Source organism: Manis pentadactyla, chromosome 6 (genome assembly GCF_030020395.1).
Source record: "Manis pentadactyla isolate mManPen7 chromosome 6, mManPen7.hap1, whole genome shotgun sequence".
In the NCBI taxonomy this organism is placed as follows: Eukaryota; Metazoa; Chordata; class Mammalia; order Pholidota; family Manidae; genus Manis; species Manis pentadactyla.
Genome location: NC_080024.1, coordinates 112,713,772 through 112,730,716, shown reverse-complemented (window position 1 = coordinate 112,730,716; position 16,945 = coordinate 112,713,772). Strand labels below are relative to the sequence as shown.

The 16,945-nt window shown below is 37.7% G+C and overlaps 1 long non-coding RNA gene across 1 annotated transcript in view; it reads left to right on the top strand.

Annotated features, from left to right (window-relative positions):
* LOC130684140 (uncharacterized) overlaps positions 1-13,928 on the top strand; it is a 191,518-nt gene extending 177,590 nt beyond the window's left edge. Inside the window, exon 3 of the long non-coding RNA XR_008998305.1 lies at positions 13,599-13,928. This is a non-coding gene — a long non-coding RNA (uncharacterized LOC130684140). The remainder of the gene's footprint in view (positions 1-13,598) is intronic.
* The last annotated feature ends 3,017 nt before the right edge of the window (positions 13,929-16,945 follow it).

Sequence of the window (16,945 nt, the reverse complement as noted above, 5' to 3'; positions counted from 1 at the left end):
CCCCTGGGGACTATTAACTTAGTTAGAATATGGAAAGTATTTCCCATGCTACTTGACTATTGTTAATTTCTCTTTTCATAAAGAAATATCAATCTTTTCTTTTAATATGAATGTTCATTCTACAATTTGTTATAGCATGTAATAGCCTTTTGATAAATATGTTTATATGAGCTGTTTAACTCAAAACCTCATTGTAAGTAGGTAATAGTAACAGCTAACATGTATGAGGGGCTCTCTGTTCCAGGCACTGTGCTAAGCACCTCATATATATTCACTTGTTCAGTCCTTGGAAAGCCCTAGGAGGCATTCCCACTTCATAGATCATGGAATCTAGGTACGTAAGGATTAAAGAACTTGCACAGGGTCACGGTAGCTCATCAGGTCTGAATGTAAGCAGCCTGGATTTAGAGCTGGCGGTGCCCTAGCACATGATTCTGTTACAGCTTTCCAGTATGTGTTGCACAGAAACACATGGTGAAGTTTACAGCTCACCAAAAGCCTCACTTTTTTAAAGGCTCAGATGAAGTTTATACATAGATTAGGAACTCTGGAAATCATTTTGGTAATTTTATTACTTTAATTCTCCAAATGAACAAAGGGGTGCATTCCATGCTGGCCTCCCCTGAATGAGAACCTTCTGTTTCTCTAATGAGAATTTGGACGGGAATAATGAGGGATGTAGTGAGTCTTCATTACGGGGTGGGGGGAGCGCGTGCCGTGTGCGGCCCCTACCCCTTATTCTCTGCTCTCAGCCATGAGTGCTGCCTTTGGGCTGTGGTTTCAAAGCCCCTTACCACTGTGACATGTCCCTTCCATCTTCCCCACTGAGATCTTAAGGTTCTTCTGCTCTTTATTGAGACTTGCCCTTCCTTTATTGCCTCTGCTCTTACTGAGCTGTCACACACCCAGAGGCAAAAATAAGGAAAGCACATTACTACTGCTTTTTTGCTTGGGTGGAATGAAATCTGTGAACGGGACCCCATGAATAAACATTTTTTCTGAAGCGAGATACTGTCACAATTCAGAAATAAGAGCCTAAGAAGCATTAGAGAAACATGCCAAAGGGAAAAAAGCAGAGACAAATGGCACTAGGCTACCACTAAGTTATGATGAGGATTGTTAGGTTCCAAAAATGAAAATACATTAAGGTCCCCTGGCTGTGGCCCCTCATTACATCCTTACACTTACAGCAAGCAGACTTTTTTTTTCTTTCAAGCCACATACTGTCAAAATAAAGTGAATTTTTGAAATCTGTTTCATTTTGTCATCCCTCCTCACAAGATTCACTGTTTCACTCACAGGCAACATGTAGTGGGAGACCCACGTGATTCTGACATCCACAGGACTTTCCTTCTGACAGCATGAGGCTGGAAGAACAAGTAGAAAGCTGTGCATCGGTCCCCAAAGGTATACATTCTTAACTCCAGAGCAGCTCTCTTGTTGGTCCATTAATTATGTAGTTAAGGTTGATCTTCATTCATTTGATAGCACTTTGGTGTTATTGCAGATCCTGGACCCTGGCCTCTGAAACTAGCAAGCTAGTGAGTGTCTTCAGGACTTTTAATACTGTACTATTACAATTTCCAAATATACTGGACAGATTCTCCTGCATCATATTCTGTATTCCCCCTAAACTTTGTACCTGCCGATTTGCCTTCTCTAGATTCTAAGCAACTTGGGGCCTAGAAACTGCTTAATCCATGTCTGAATCTACTACAGGGCTTTCCAGAAGCTCAATAAACATGTCACAACTGAAATATACTATATAAGTATTTTAAATGTCTGAAAACTTTTTTTTTGATGGGCAACAATGTGATTTCCTTTGACTCACCTTCAAGTTTATAAATTGTATGATTGCTACCCAAGATGGGTAAGAGTTCATCTGTTCTGGAGAGGAACATAAGCAAATTAGGATAAGAATGATTATTTTTAATTTCATGAAGAGAATGTACCTTGTAACCATCAATTTATATTTGTAAACACTATAATTAGAGACAATCCTTGGTAATCAAAATGAACACGTATTTCATTTTATAAATATTTGCTTATTTAGTTGCCTTTTTACTGCAAATCTTGTGATTATTTTTTTTCAACAACCTCCAAGGACCAAATCCCCCCCATTTAGAAATGATGTTGTCATCCTAATATTTTATGTAAAACTGATCTTAAAAACAACCACTAGATGGCAATGAATTGGCATAAAAATATAGGTCTTGCAAGAAGATACCCATTAGTAGTTCAAAGAGGCAGAAGGGAGAACCCTTCATGGATGCTTGCTGCCTCCCTCTCTCTCAGCACCCACCCAGTCCTGAAGAGTCCTAGATGCCACGGTTCACCACTGGGATGTGGCTTGATGGGGTTGGCAAATAGGGACCCGATGAGAAGAGAACAGTAGAGAAGCCCAAGACAGAGGGAAATGAACATGACCTTTGGAATCCCACAGACCTGAGTTTGAACTTTGCTTGATCATTTTGCTCCATCTTGGATGAGCTGCTTGACTTTGCTTTGCCTTAGTGCCTCCATCCTTATAAGCTATGTTATCTCCTCCTTCACAGGGCATTGTGAGGATCAAATGAGGTATTTTATGCACAGCACCTTGTATGTGAAAAACACTTAGTGAACAGCTGCTATTACAGTGTCATGATTTGTTATCTGAAACCCTCAGGGCCAGATTTCAGAATTTCAGAACTTTCAAATGTTTTAAATGATAAAGTAAAGCATAAATGATATATTTGTTTTTGGTGGGGGATGGGACTGCAGTCTATGATCAAACATATTTATATTTGTATTGGAAAATATGTTCATAGTAAATGAAATAAATATTGTATCCAATTATCAGAATAGGACAGGTTTTGTCACTGCTGAGTTAGAAAAATGCTTGGTTTTTGGAGCTTTGGAGGTTTGGGAATTGTAGATAAGGGATTGTAGGTCTAAACTATATCTGTTTATAAACCATTTCTGCACAGTCCTGTATGCTTTACACAGCCCCCTAGCACAGATGCCCTGGGTGAGGGGGGTGACAATGTGGAGCTAAACCTCTTCATGGCCACATTGTCACTGTCATTCTGGAAAAGCAATTATGCTGTCTACTCTGTAAGATTTGTTCTTAGATCTTGTACCTGACAAAATGACTGCATAAAAAGCAGGAAAAATACATAATTTTCTGTACCCAAGCCTGAGCACTCTTGGTGAAGGAAATGGCTTATATTAGTGCATGCATTAGGAGCTAAAAATTATAATAATAGCATTACCAAGAAAAATGATATATGTTTTTAATTAAGGTATCATTGATATGTAATCTTATGAAGGTTTCATATGAGCAACATTGTGGTTACTACCATCCCCCCTGTTATCAAGTCCCCACCACACACCCCATTTCAGTCACTGTCCATCAGCAAAGTAAGATGCTATAGAGTCACTACTTGTCTTCTCTGTGCTATACTGTCTTCCCATTTTCCCTCCCCATATTATGTGTGCTAATCATAATACCCCTTAATCCCCTTCTCCCTCCCTTCCCACCCACCCTCCCCAGTCCATTTCCCTTTGGTAACTGTCAATCCATTCTTGGGTTCTGTGAGTCTGCTGCTGTTTTGTTCTTTCAGTTTTTGCTTTGTTCTTATGCTCCACAAATGACAGAAAACATTTAGTACTTACCATTCTCCACCTGGCTTATTTCACTGAGCATAATACCCTCTAGCTCCATCCATGTTGTTGCAAATGATAGGATTTGTTTTCTTCTTATGGCTGAATAATATTCTGTTGTGTATATGTACCACATCTTCTTTATCCATTCATTTACTGATGGACAATTATGTTGCTTTCATGTTTGGCTATTCCAAGCAAAGTTATACTTAAAATTTTTCTTCCTGGCAAGCGTTATGTTAAAAGCATTGATAAAAGCCTAATGGCACGTTCTAGGAAAGATATGACCTAAGAGATACTGAAATCTTATTTTGCGGAGATTGTTTTAAGTGCATAGCTTTTAAATTTCTCCTTAATGTGTTTTTAACCAGGCATTTTCAATCATTTCATTTGTGCTTATGCAGCCTCTTCTCCTGGTCTGAACCCTCAAAGACAGAAACCAGCCCTTCTATTTTTCTTTCTTTGTAATTTCTAAGAGGCTTATAACTAGTATATTATCATGTTTGAAGAAAATGTCCAATAAATGCTGGCTTTCTTAGCTCCAACTAGGAAAGCTTCTTCCAATGTAGTTCAGATAATCTCAGGGAGTAAGTTAGACACATTTGAGAGTTACATGAACTCTTTCAGAAAGCAAATATGCCATACATAGCCCAGGAAAAGAAACTTATTTTGATGGTTTTAAAGAGCTGGACACAGAATTTATATTCTTTGCAATGAGCAAATCTGCCCCAACATAATCTGGAGGAGGATGTCTCCTGCATTTTGTGTACATAAAGAACTGAAATGAAAACTGATCTTAATTAGCAGTAGCATAAATTAAGAGCAATTTCAGTTATGTTATATTAAAATTAGTAGCATGGGGGAACCATACAGTGCTATGTATAAAGCTGCTTGCAATGTTTCTGAATTAGAAAAATCAGGTGACATTGGCACTGTTACTGGGAGGCACCCATGGAGGTTGACAACAGTGAGCAGAGCAAGAAAGCGGCTTCCCTGGTGGAGAATCCCTGGTGGAGAGCCCGTGATGAAGCCCCAATTCCTTACCAGGGCAGTCGTGGTCCCTCGCAGTCTCTTTCAAGCAAGCCTTTCTCAGCCTCGTTTCACTGTTTCTAAGCCAGGTTGAGATATTTGTTAAATGCCCTTGGACTTTCTTAAATTCTCTGAGCATTTCTTTTCCTTTCTTTTCCCCACCTCATGCCTTGTTCCACTTCTCTGCTAGTGATAAATGACCTACTCATTCCTTGAGACCGGGCACAAAGATTCACTACACTGAGGAGGTTTTTCTGGGCTATCACAGCACATTTTTACTTAAAAGCATTTAAATAAGCATTTTAAATAAGCATTTTAAATAAGCATTGTTCTGTATTATTTATCTGTTCATTTGTGAACCCTAATGGGCTGAAATGAAGGAGTACTTTTTACTTATCTTTCCATCCCAGTGCTGAGCACAGTACATGTAAGTTCGTGAGCATTTAATAAGTATTTTCTATGATTGATGGAAACGTGAGTCAGGCATGGTCCAACTCACTCGCATAAAACCTGGGGTGAATGTGTAAAGAGAAGTACAAGACTCTCCCTCAGTTTTCCTGTTCTGCTACTCTTACAGTCCTAATTTATAGATGAGGAAAGCTCAAGGTTATACAGCTAGTAAGTAATAGAGTCCTGGCCCTATATAGGATATCCAAATGCCAATCTAGTTTGCTTTCCATGGCTCTGCCTGCTACAAATGAAAAGGCACAAAGACCACTTCACTCTAGCATGTCAGCATCCCCACGTGGTACCACTTAATGGTGTTCCAAGTGACTCTGGATAAACGCAGAATATGGTATGTTCTTGTCTCTTTCTCTTAGCTGGGTAAATCGATACCCTAGAGGGAATTATTCAGACATAGCAAAGAATTATTAAAGGAAGCTTAGTTCACTAAATCTTTGTGGGGATGGAGTGCTCCAGAGGTTTTGCTTTATAAGCTTCATGAAACCCAAATGGCCACTTTTCAAGTGATTGGCTGACAGAGGACAAGTGAATCAATGACTTCTTTGTATCTGCAGAAATACAAGAGCTTCCCTTGATTCTGAGAACACATTTATGTCAGGGCTTCATACTTAAGTTCTTCTGTGTTTTCCCCATTAAATTCAAAAGAAACTATACAAATAAATGTATTTGTTTAAAAATTTTTCAATTGTGCAAATATGACACAAGATGTTACATTTCTCATCCATTTGAGTGACCAGGTCAATTTTCCAGCATGAGCTTGGCTACAATGAAGATTATATATCTTATGACTAATTTGGTTAAAGTCCAACTTCATAGTTTGTCACAATTTTTGACATATTCAATTCTCTAGTTACTATGTGAGGATTTTTCTAAATGACTTTCAAAAAGTCAGCCAGTATACACCCTGTGAACATAAAGTTTTCATTTTCTTTCTTAGATGATTGAATTTTATTTACTCTAAGTTTTGTCATTCTTAAAACTACTTTTCTGAAAATCCGTAACACTTTTCTATGGCTAATCTACAGTCTTTTATCTCTTAGCTAACTAATATTGGTAGTTTCTCATTTTTTTTACTATAGAAAATTCCAAATATGTTCAAAAGTAAAGACAATAAGCCGTCATGTACTCATCACCCAGCAGCAATAATTAGCAACTCATGGTCATTTTTTTTTTTGGTACTCCCATGCAATATGTGCACCCCCCCGAATTATTTTGAAGCAAATTTCAGCTGTTATATCATATGTGTGAATATTTCCCTCTGTATCTTTTAATAAAACAAGGACTTCCTTTTTTAAACATAACCACCGCATCAATAACCACCACCTCCCCCACCCTTGCAGAGGGTAATTCCACAACATTGTCAACTATTCAGTGAGTATTCACATTTTCCTAATTGTAATATATATGGTTTTTACAGCTTGCTTCTTTGAATCAGGATCCAGACAAGCTCCATACATTGCATTTGATTCATCAGTCATTGAAGTCTCTTTTAATTTATAAGCACTCAAGCTTCCCCACCCCAACCCATTTCTCATAAACAGGGTTGTTTGTCTTGCATGGTTTCTCACAGTGTGGATCTGCTGAGCACATCCCTCTCTTGTCATTTCACGTGTTTGCTCCTCCATCACCTGTACTTCCTGCAAGATGGTAGTTACATCTAGATGTTCGATTTGATTCTAGTTCTTTTCTCTTTCCCCGCCCCACCGAGAGCTGGTCTTAGTATTATTAACTTCCATCACGAGGTAGATACTCTCTGGCTGACTCTCCTTCTCTGTCACTGAGTCCAAGCTTGTGCCACTCCCCCTAAACATGCCAGTAAGTCGAGAGCCAAGGTGTTGGGGCAAGGACAGCGACTTTATTTGGAAAGCCAGCAGACTGAGAAGATGGTGGGCTCATTTCCTAAAGAAACATTTTAACTTAAGATTGATTTCAAGTTTCTTTAGGGAAGTGGAGTGGCACAGGAGGCAGTCAAGGCCAGGAGGTGGTGATCAAACTCAGACCTCTGGACGTCAGCAAGGATCTGAGGAGGGAGGGCTGTGTGACTCCTCGTATTTGGTTAGTTGACTCCAGTCATTGATGTTTGTCTGGCCATGATCTAGTCATCATTTTCTACATACTTCTTCATCTCCTCAGGGCAGGCAGGTTTCAGGTAAGGGACTGGTTGCACCAACCTTAAGTCATGAGCAAAATTCCTGCTGCAGGGGTGAGCAGAAGCTTTTTGACCCAAATATTAAGCAGCAAAGGGAACAGGTATAGTATGAAGGCAGAGATGCCAACCTTTTTCACTCTGTTACATGTACAATGTTAACTACATGGATGATCATGGTCTGGATCCTTAGAAAGAGAGGAGAAATGCTTGATTCTTTCCTTTTGATTACTAGTATGAGTAAGTTTATGAGTTCACTGAGTCAGTTCACTAATGTCCTAAAAACTAACCAAATGCTAAACATAGTTGATATGTTTCAGTCCTCTCCATTATTATTCTTATTGGTGCTCTAATTGTCCTATACTTAGCCAGAGGGGGTTAGTTTCATTAGGTTCCTGCGTCCTTTTGATATGATTCAAGTTGTATTTGATAGATTCTTTGATATCTGATTTAAAAAGATATTTGAAGTCCTGATTCCTTTTAGGGAGATACGATATTTAGCGACCCGGGTTCCACGTGACTCATTACTATTCAATTGGTCATTGTGTCCAGGCCTTTCAGTAAAGAGAACTAGGAAATGCATACTTCTTTTTAAAGATAAAATACTTCAGGGATTCATTTTAATATTTACACTTTAAATTCAGTAATTAATCAATCCTCTATCTTTACCTCCATTCTCTCACATAAAAAATCTACCTCTTCAAAAATAGATATGTAATTACTCATTTCCTTATCACATTATACACATAATCATCTCAGAATAACAATATTCACACTCCCACCAAAATTACGATTACTAGAAAAAGTTTTAAAATTATATTATTATTAGGTATTCTTTTACTTAAGGTGTAGCTTAGTAGAGTTGCTCAAAGTGAAATCACTAGGTGTAGTTCTCTGGGTGGCTATACCAACAACTAGATACTTAATTAACTTCACTGTTTAATGTTATATATGATTTGGGGATTTACATTTTTTTGCTTTGGTTGTGCTGAATTTTGTTTAATCACATGTAAAATACCAACACGGGTCCAAGGCACATGTAAGAAAACCTCCTGTCAATCGATTCCTTCCTCCTTTTCCTCCCTCCTCCAATAGGTAAGCACTTCAACTATTTTTGTTTTTATTCATTTTTCTTGGTTTATTCTTTCATTTTTAAATATAAGCAAACACTGTTTATACACTTATATATGTTATGTCAAATGTAAATATATGAGTTCATATTGCATTTGCTTTCTCTCTTTGGTGTATCTCTTTAGAAAGCTGTGCATTTTAAAAATGGTTAACTCTTACCTTTAGTCTTTATTTTTGCTATGGGTAAGTTCTGAAGAGAAAAATGTCCCCTGATTCTCATGGGAGATCTATTAGGAGTTACTAATTACTGTAGGATTAGTGTATGCTCTCCTGAAATAACACACCGTCCTGTCACAACGTTCCACTTGGTCACCTGCAAGCAGCATGGCTTTTCCTTGTGATGGATAAGTGTTTGTTTTTAGCAAAAGCGGAACCAATAGAAACATCTGGTACTTAACATCTCCATATTATCAAGGACTAAATAAGAGTTACTAGACTTAAAAGAAAGAGCTACTGGATTTAAAGAAAAGCTAAAATTGTTTTTTCTTCTAGTCACTGACATGTTTTTTTCCTGTTGTCTGAAAGATGTACCATTTTCAGGATCCCGTGGGGTGCTATTTTCTCAGCCCATCTTATCTTCATAACTTCCACTTTGATAATTGGAAAGTGGGAATCAAGTTTTTTATTGGTAAAGTTGGTTATATGTAGGCCACTTCATAAAGTTTGCATCAGACAGAAGATATATTAACTTAGGAACACAACAAGTATTTGTAAGTACGATTGATGGGAGTTCCATTGCCATAGCTTCTTTTTGGAACATTATATGCTACCTTTTTGTTCTTTTTAAAATTTCTTCCATACTCACATTTTTGATTAGTGATCAAAACACTGTCTAGTATTTGTAGAGTGTTGTAGGCTTTGATGATTGTCCTATTTTCTCTTCACAGCCCCTTGGCCTTATGAGGTAACAGAGGAAAACAAAAGGTTTTATTATCCTGTGTGTCACTTATTGATGTTGAGTCCCAAAGTCAACACAAAAGAGGCCCACCCAGTCAGCATACCAATCTGAGAACAGTAGCTCTCAGCAGGAGCTGTACTGCCCCAAGGTGCCACTTTAGAAATCTGAAGGGGTCATTTTTAGTTGACACCATTGGGGTGATTTGACTGGCATTTGGGGGATAGAATGGTAGGCAACTGACAATGCATGAGAAAGTGACACGTGCTGTGAATTTTCCCATGTACCCCTGACTTCTGAAGACAGTCCTGGACATTCATGCACAGGTGAAAAGTGTCTATGTAATTATCTGGGTCTAGAACTTAATTTCATTTTAATGAAACCACAAAGTATTTTTTGTGCAATTTTAATACACACTAAAAATTTCAGGAATGCAACTACTGTGAGAATCATGGGAAAACTGCTTTTCTCAGAATTTACCAAGTTATTTACTATTTCAGAAAATGACATCAACCAACATCGTTCTTGTGTTTAAGTCCATAAATTGTCAATGCAATACTCAGACTCAGTCTGAGTTTTGCAGCTGTTGCATTTGAAGTGATTTTGCATATAAATAAAATACCTATCACTTTATCTTCCAGTATGATTATTCCTAAACTTTAAATATTAAATTACTTTTTCATTTCTTGCTTATATGACTGTCAGGGTAGTATATTGATTGCTTTAAACTGATGTGTGTAGGTTGGTTATGTTAACTATAAATTTTACTACAGTTTAAAAGGGGAATTTCAAAACATTTGTTAGTAAAAAAGACAATAGGTCTTACAGGGCTGAGACTCCCTGTTCTAGAACATTTGTCTCCAAATACTGCATTTCATCAAATTCAAGATGCTTTCAATTATAAGATGTGCCACTCAGAAATATAAAAAATGAGGCCCCTTAAAGTGTGAATTGTTTTCAATTGCAAGACACAGCCTGATTTTGGAGATGTTAAGATGAAAAGCTGTGGGGTCCAGAATTGGTGAAATATTGAAATAATATCAATTATAATAACAGCTACTGTTGGTTAAGCATCTACCGTCTTCTGTGAACATTGTATGTATTATTTAATCCTTAACAACAAAAATGCAAATTTAGCACATGAAGAAACAGAGGGATACAATATTTTCCCAAGGTCATGAGCATACTTAGTATGTGGTAGAATCAGGACTTAAATCCAGATCTAACTCTAAGTCCCATACTTATTTCTCAAGGTCAAGCTGCTCCCTCTCCTTCCACGCTGTTTTCAAGGTGAATGGAGTCCACGATTCCTCCCAGTTCTTGAGAAATTCCAACGTAGGCAGCAGCCTCTTTCTTGAAATCCAATCCTCCCTTCTTGAGCAGAAAGAAGCAGGAAAGGTGTGGAAACTGAAAAAGGAGAGCGCTTCTCCTGTGTGGAGCCAGAACCCCACGGAGGGGCCACGGGGCTGTGCCAGGAGGACAAGGTCACCTGGGCAAACAGGAGAACCCCCTTCAGTGGTTCTCAAGTTCTTTTGACTATGACCCTAAAGTAGAAATGCACTATTGATATTTTTAAAAATTGAGATGAAATTCACATAACTTAAAAGGAACAATTTTCTTTTTATTTTTTTAATTGAAATATAGTTGATATGCAATATTACATTGCTTTCAGGTATACACAGTGATTCAGCAATTACATACATGACTAAATACTTACCACCATAATCACGGTTGCCATCTGTCAACATACAAAGATACTACAATATTATTGACTCTTCCCTGGGACTGAACTTGCATCCCATGACTAATTTATTTTATAATTGGAATCTTGCATCTTTTCATCCCCTTCACCTATTTCACCTTCCCCCTACACCTCTCCCTTATGGCAACCACCAGTCTGTTCCCTGTATTTATGGATCTATTCCTGTTTTTCATTTGTTTGTTTTGTCTTTTAGATTCCACATACACATGACATCATAGAGCATAAAATTAATCATTTTAAAGTGAAAGATTTAGTGGTATTTAGTACATTTAGAATGTTGTACAACCATCACCTCTGTCTAGTTCCAAAATATTTCTACCACCCCCAAGGATGCTCCATACCCAATAAGCAGTTACTCTCCATTCCTCATGGCCCCCAGCCCCTAACAAATCACTAATCAACTTCCCATCTTTTCTGGATTTTCCATACAAATGGAATCATACAATATGTGAGTTTTTTGTCAGGCTTCTTTCACTGAGCACAATGTTTTCAAGGCTCATCTATGTTGTAGCATGTATTAATTCTTCATTCCTTTTATGGCTGAATAATAATTCATTATACAGATATTCCATGTCTGTTTATTCATTCATCCATTGATGACTGTTGGGTTGTTTCTATTTTGGCTATTGTGGATAGTGGTGCTGTGAACATTTGCACACAAGTATTTGTTTGATTACCTATTTTCTGTTCTGAGTATATATTTGAGAGTGAAAATGCTGGGTCATATGATAATTCTGTTAAACTTTTTGAGGAACTGCCAGAATGTTTTCCACAGCCACTATACCATTTTACATTCCCACCAGCTTTCTACAAGGATTCCCATTCCTTCGCTTCCTTGCCAACACTCACAATTTTCACTGTTTTTTTGAAAATATAGCCATCCTAGAAGGTGTGAAAAAAATGCATTTTAAAAATTGTTTACATTTTCTATTACAACCTAGTATATGCACACTAGAAAAAAAATAACTGAAATAAAGCTTCCCAAATTAATATTATACTCTGTTATTTTCTATTCCACCCCAGTATAATCTATCCTATTTCACTTTCCTTAAAAATTGTTGATTACAACTCACTAAATTGATTTCATTATCCACTAAATGATTGTGGTCTGCCATTTGAAAATCATTGCTCAATTTGGAAGCATGAATTTTTCTAGGAGCTTTTTCTGTGTTTATGTGAAAAATAGGAATGATTTCCTGTTGTGAGTAGTAGATTTTTATATGCAGCATATAAAAATCATAATTACAATTTATATTAGCAAAGTATGTTGAAAATTCAATGTTATTGGCAAAGTGCTGTTCTAAAGGTTAGAAAGTCAGGGTTCATTCTCCCTCTGAAACTTTCTTTGTGTCTTTAAACAAATAGCTTCTCTGAGATTCATTTCTGCAGCCAGTAAATGAAGGTAGCAATAGACAGCACATCATTGTAGGACTGGGTAACTGCATAATGGATGTGGTTATAGTTTGAAAACAGTGAAACACTAGACACAATGAATTGTTGCTTAAGTGTTTCCACAGGATCCTGCTTATAGACCATGAATCAGTAATAGTCAGTTAATAGTAACTGCCAGGACAACTCCATTCACTGGCTACTTGCTGAATACCAGGAAGGGTTCTAAGTCCTTTGGCTGCATTATCTCATCTGGTCTTCATAATAGCCCTACCAGGTGAGCCCTGTAGCATCAGCCCCTTGAACAAATGAGAAAATCAAGATACAAGTTAATTTGATAACAAGTAACTTCACCAAAGTTCCATTTTCTCTAAGTAGCGGATTTAGGGTTGAACCCAGAAAGCCTGGTTCTTGTGCTGAATTCTTAACCACTGTATATACTCCCTCCTTAATTAAGGCAAAAATCAGAATTTTATATTAGTATATATGAGCATTTCTAAAGTTTCCTGTAGCATTAAGTGTCTTTGCAAATTAAATGCTTATTTGAGAATAATCAGTGAAGAAAAGGATATACATTTGTTTTGGACATTTTTGTGGAAACAATATAATGAGCAAGTCACTGCAAGGAAGAATCAGATGTTAGCTTTAAAGCTTATAGACTAACAGATTTTCTGTATATATTTAGGTATATGCGTGTGTGTGTGTGTGTGTGTGTGTGTGTGTGTGTGTGTGCATGTATTTGTTCATGCAAGCTTCAAAGAGGGATAACCAACTTCCTAGCGGGGGTAAAGATGTGGTCATTCAATAACACAAAGGAAATGAGACTCAAGGAGAGATGAGAGCTGGGGCTTAGCTGTCATCTAAACTTTGATTCCAGACACTAGCTAAGGCTTCCATCAGCTGAAGAGACTGATAATTTCTAGCTGGTGTAACTAGGAAACTGGGAGACTCTTGCTTTGATTTATCAGTTAGATCAGGTTGGTTTAAGTGTCCAGGTAAAGGAATGTGAATGACTAAAGGGATGGTCCAGCTGTGACGCCAGCCACTAATCCTCATCTTTCGGGCCAGAGGCTGACTCCTCACCAGGAGGTGCTGCGTGTGCAGAAAGGGCTGATTCCTCTCCTCTGTTCTCCCCATAGGAAGACGTCACTGTTGGAGACCTTCCTTCTGAGAGCGGCTCTGGGATGTTGTCCAAAACCTGTGTTTCTAACGAATTGTGTTGCCAGATTGAGCAAGAACCAGGCCCTTCTTTGGAACTGGGTGAACTGGGCTAATGAAAAACAGACCCAACTCATCCGCCAACCAGTTCTACCTATGCCAGGAAGAAAGCCCTGACCTGGGGCTCCCACTCACCATCTGGCAACAGTCAGATCATGTTCGGTTTTGCTATCACCTGGGAAGGGCGCCATGTCTGTATAACTGAAAAATTATTTTGTTGGTTTACACATGACTATTTCTGTAATGTGTTTCTGAATAAAAAAGAATGGACGGTTTTTAAAGGTTCATCTCTTTCATTATGCATGCAGAATGACCTCCTGCTGACAGATTCAGATTTTCATGAGCTCTCTGCTGGTACAGTCCTCCTGTGCCACCAAGCCACAAATGGAGCATGCATCCAGTACAGTGTGAGGCCCTTCGTGACCCAGCTGCCGGTGGGCTGTTTATGTCTGAGTGTGAAGACAGAATCCACCAAACTTATTTGCTTCTATCCTGTGAACCTCTCTGTAGGTTTCAGAATACCTGGGTCTGAAGAGAGAAGGCTCAGCATACCTCCTCTAACTAGAAAACTCTTGCACAGTAGGGGGAGAAACGTTCCCAGTCCCATTTCATAGATACCTGGGATTCCAAAAGGCTTAGGGCTTCGCCCTCATTCTACTTTCAACTGAAAGCTCAAACGCAAATCGCAAAGACTCACAGAGGGAAAGATCAAGGCCTGGCACTGTGAGTGGTATGTGCCGTGCATCCCCTGTGAAATGCCCTCAGTTTGCAGGTCTTTTTTAGCCTATTTGGTCTGTTTTCTGTGGCTAATGCTTAGACTAGGCTGCATAAATTCTCTGACTGGTCTAAGATGAATGAACAGTTCAGACGGGCTGGTTCACATGAATAGTTATTCTAGATCACCTCTTTTTTCAGTATTTCTTCCAACTTTTTTCTTCCCAAGCATATCTACTTCAGGAAATGTGGAGAGAAGAGTCCGGTGGGAAAAGTGTATCAGGTGATAATGACATGTCCTTATGGAAAAAATTCTGGGACAAATAGATTTTGGGTTTTATTGTTCAGCTAACATTAGATTACCTATCCTAACAAGATTTTAGCATCTTGTTTTCCTAAATGCTCTTTCATGTGTGTTAAAACAGGGGAAAATATGACATCTAACCCTTTCTTCCTGAGAAAATAACCACAGTCCTCCATGCTTTGCCAACAACAACCTTTTTTTTTTTCCATATATTATAGGAGCTACAGTATCTGTAACTTGGGAAAACCACTTCCCTAGTTTGATTTAGTCGCTGGCACTTGAGCTCTTTGTGTGTATGAGCTGGCATGTGTGAGTGTGTATATGTGCGTGTTCTGTGCATATCTGTGTTAGTTTAAAGCAAGGACACTATCAGAGATATAAGAAATCATTGCAACTGTTTATAGGGAATGAGTTCTTCATTTTCAATTTACAGACCTTTCATAATTTTATGCTTTTCATTTCACATTAAAGTATCAACAACTTAGTACTTGAACATTTTTTCAGATTTGTTCATTAGAAAGATTAGGTCTATTTAGAACTTCCTATTGAACAGTTTTCTCTTAAGTTGTTCATTTGCTTATAACTCTCTGAAGAGCTGATTTGCTTAAGTGGTGGTTTTTCCAAAGGCTGATTTTAGTTTATCTATTAAAACCAAACAAAGAAAACATGGAGAAGGATGGGGACTGGGAAAGATAGGAGAGAGACACTTGCCCTTTAAACATACAAAATTCTGAAACAAAGGACTAAACCACCCAAATCATCATCTGTTTTATGCAGTTGCTGATTGCTCCTTGTGGAGCAGTATGGAATGTTTTCATGCTATCATAGGGAAACAGCACACTCCAGGGTGGATTCTGATTTCTGTCACTAAAATCTCTATCACCTATTTACAGAAGCAGGAACACAAATGATGTCTGATGTTCTTCTGGTTGAAAACTTACTAGAAGGAAAAACAGAACTTCTTTACATAGAAATAAACATACACACAAACAAGTGAATATAAGTAAAACTGAGGAATCTGAACAAGATCAATGGATTGCTTCAGTGTCAACTTCCTGGATGTGTTTCATACCATAGTTTTACAAAATGTTACCATTGAAGGAAACTGGGTAACAAGTACATAGACTCTTGCTGCATAATTTCTTCTAATTGCATGTGAATCTATAATTATCTCAAAGGAAAAGGTTTAATTCATTTTTCTAAATGCATAAAAGTAATGAGAAAAAAATTATTACTTAAAAAAATAAAAAGGTCTTCAACATATGCTTTTAAAATAATTTCATTAAAAGCACTTAAAAATAAAGTGGCCTTTTTTTGCTATTTCATAAATCATTCATACATTATGGCGCCAAAAAAAATGAAAGAAAACATCGTATTTGCAAGATCAGACCTTAATATATTTTAGGTGAAGTAAACCAACAACCTAAAAAGCAACAACAAATATGAAGGTAAGTTTTTGCCTATTTTTGTGTGATTTATGTTGAAGTTGTATTTTGCCTTGCTGAGCAACATCTAGGTAGAACTGAAAAAAATTCATTAGCTTTAATGGCTATAAAAAAGGCTTTGCCAGTACAAAGAACAGGGTGTGTTTGCTTCTCAGGGATGAGAGGGAGGTGTCAGGATAACTGTCACTGCTTTACAACATAATGTTGGTTTGAGATGGAAAGGCAACAGTTACACATCTAACTGACCATACTGGCTGTTGGAGTGTCTGAAGAGGCCGGCAAAGTAAAGCCTCTCCCTGCTGATCTGTCTGCCTGTCTATCAAACTCTTTATTGTCTTACTCAGGTGATACTTTTTATTTTGAGATAACTGAATTATCTTATTATACATGCATATATAGATACATATATATAAATATGCATGTATGTACATTTATATTATTATTACTATGACATAAGATGCAGTTGAAAGAAACAGTCCAGAAAGGTCCCATACATGAAACCTTCCTTAAGGTTCCAGTGGTGTCATCTCACCCAGATTTGTACTATAAAATCAGTGGATGGCATTAGTGTCACCTTCCTGGTTGTGATGTTTTACCATAGCTTTACAAAGTGTTACCAGTCAGGGAAACTGGGTAGCAAGTACATGGGATCTCTTTTGTACAATAGCACGATCAGAAAATTGACACTGATGCCATCCACCGACCTTATTGACTAATGATGCTTTTTAAAGCTAATGAAACTGTATTTTAGAGTTATTGAACCAACATTTAATTAACCACTTGCATACTTCCTACAAATCACACC